This window comes from Vigna radiata, chromosome 1 (assembly GCF_000741045.1).
Source record: "Vigna radiata var. radiata cultivar VC1973A chromosome 1, Vradiata_ver6, whole genome shotgun sequence".
In the NCBI taxonomy this organism is placed as follows: domain Eukaryota; kingdom Viridiplantae; phylum Streptophyta; class Magnoliopsida; order Fabales; family Fabaceae; genus Vigna; species Vigna radiata.
In genome coordinates this window covers 15180964-15183949 of record NC_028351.1, presented here as the reverse complement: position 1 = coordinate 15183949, position 2986 = coordinate 15180964, and the positions used below count along the sequence as shown (strand labels likewise).

Sequence of the window (2986 nt, the reverse complement as noted above, 5' to 3'; positions counted from 1 at the left end):
AAAAAAAATCGATTTAACTAAACACACGAAATGTTATCTATTCATTAAATAAAAAAGTTTGAATAAATTACTCATATATTTTATCTTTTCTTTTTTGAAAATTTTTGTTCAATACTTCTTATAGAAAACCTACAAAAATTCCTTAACTTTTTTTTCAAAACATTACTTTGGCACTTATATATTATACCAACTTTTTTTTTTCTTAATTTTTTAAAAATATTACATTCTATGTAACATCCCAAAATATAGTATAAATTACATAGTAGAATTATCACATGAAATAATAAGATAGATCAATTATCTACTTAATAATAAAGTATTTAACAGTACAGTTATCCCAAAATAACTATCAAAATTAAAACTTTATACAAGATCCTATACTACTAAAAAGCTATGTATAAGACCAAACGGTCTTATATTAAACTGATTGATCATCTCCTTCCAAAGCTTGCTTCAAAAAGACATCCCCACCCTCCGTTCACACCCACAGGATGATCATTGCAAAGGATAAACCGAACGGTAACATGGCAAAACAGAAAATGCAGGGTAAGCTAATGTAATTTAATAATCATGTTAACATATAATTCAAACAAACAAATAAAACACTCATACATATGCATAAAACATATAACACATATTTACCGACCACTTTACTTTGACTGTCCGGACTAGTATGAATATGTAACTTAAGGCCGTTCATGCTCTCGGGGGTGTAGTAACTGGAACACCCTCAACTGCCACCTGAGGTTAATCCGTTATAACTCCCGGCATGACTTACCTATCTCTACTTGAGAATTGATAATCATTAGAATTTCAGGATAAACGCCATGGATTTCGCTGTCCATATTCATACTTTACCACCACCAAAATAACCAATCACTGAGACATTCCTCCTTGGAATTCTCTTACATAACCACGTTATAATTCCCATACCACCACAAAAATGAAACAGCACATGTAAAACAAAAGTGAAAACTGGGACGAAAATGCAACTAGGAACGAAAGTGGAATTTTGCAATGAATCTATAAACGAAAACGGAAATGCTAAAATGAAATTACAAAAGAAATTCAAACTAGAGTGCATAAGCAAGATGAGGAAACGAAATTCAAATTAACACGAACTTTTACTCAAACTGTTAAAACGAAAAGACCTCATAGGGTGGGGGTTGTTCACGTTCTAAGAACACCATGGAGAATGGAATAGTAGAATCAAGGAATAAGGGGTTGTTGGGCACTAAACCCTAGGTTGCAAGTTAGCCCCCACTTTTAGACTTCTTTCAAATTGAAAAAAAAAATTGTAAACATATCTCATGTGCAAAGCATGCTAACTAGCCTAACTAATTGTAAACATATCTCAGTGCAAAGCATGCTAACTAGCCCCACTAATTGTAAACATATCTCATGTGCAAAGCATGTTAACTAGCCCCACTAATTATAAACATATCTCATGTGCAAAGCATGCTAACTAGTCTAAGTAATTTTAAACATATCTCATGTGCAAAGCATGGAAGACATTTGTTATGGAAGGAACAATAGAGTTAAGAATTTAAAGTGTCTAGTGTCTACTTATATTTTCTTTTCAGTCAGGACAATAAATACTATTACTGCAATAATTTTGTTTCTATTTTTAATTAGTGATGTGAATTTATTGTCGTGATTGAAGAGAAAATATAAGCAGACACTTCCAAACTCTACAGTTCCCTTCATAACACATGTCTTTCATGCTTTGCACATGGGATATGTTTACAATTAGTTAGGCTAGTTAGCATGCTTTGTACAAGAGATATGTTTAAAATTACTTAGACTAGTTAGCATGCACATGAGATATGTTTACCATTAGTTAGCATGCATGATATGTCCACTAATTATAAAAAAAAACATAAGTTTGAATTTTTTATAATTTAAAATAAAATTAATAATATATATGAAATACAATCATGTGGATGTGAACCGAAAATATTTGATGACCACAAACCATGTATTGTGAAAGCTGTTTTTGTTGGGATGCAGTAATTTATGAAACATAATCCTCCTGGACAAGTTTTTGCCATGGTCCAATAGTCCAATGTTCTACTAGAACCATGAAACAAGAAAAACACAATAAAAACAAAAAAGAAATTTTTTCCTAATGAATGAATATTTTATGGAGAATGAGAGATATTTTATGGAGAATGAGGAGTACGAGGAGAATGAGTGAATAGTTGATGTCTATTTATAGTTTATTTATGTTGTAAAAGTTAATTCAACAAAGTTGGCAAATAAACTTTATTAGTTTTTCTAATACATTAATCACACAAAATCAAATTTTAATCTAAAATATTTTACTATAATTTACATCAAAATAAAAAAGACTATAAACAATATATTTCTCCCTATTTCATTAGTGACTTTTTTAATATTTAAATTTAATATTATATATATATATATATATATATATATATATATATATATATATATATATATATATATTATTACTCTTATTTTATATTATAAACAATTTGAACATATTTTTTTACAATTAGTGAACATATCACTCATGCTAACTAGCCTAACTAATTGTAAAAACATATCTCATGTGCAAAACATGCTAACTAGCCTAACTAATTGTAAACATACCTCATGTGCAAAACAAACTAACTAGCCTAACTAATTGTAAACATATCTCATGTATACTAACTAGCCTAACTAATTGTAAACATATCTCATGTGCAAAGCATGAAAGACATTTGTTATGGAAGGAACAGTAGAGTTAAGAATTTCAAGTGTCTAGTGTCTACTTATATTTTCTTTTCGGTCAAGACAATAAATAAATAATTTTTATTTTATTTTTAATTAGTTATATGAATTTATTGTCTTGATTGAAGAGAAAATATAAGTAGACACTTCGAAACTCTATTGTTCTCTTCATAACACATGTCTTTCACATGTCTTTCATGCTTTGCACATGAGATATGTTTACAATTAGTTAAGCTAGTTGGCATGCTTT

General features: G+C 29.1%; 1 pseudogene; it reads right to left on the bottom strand.

The window, feature by feature from the left end:
- Positions 1-276: 276 nt before the first annotated feature.
- LOC106758028 overlaps positions 277-2986 on the bottom strand; it is a 13693-nt pseudogene continuing 10983 nt past the window's right edge.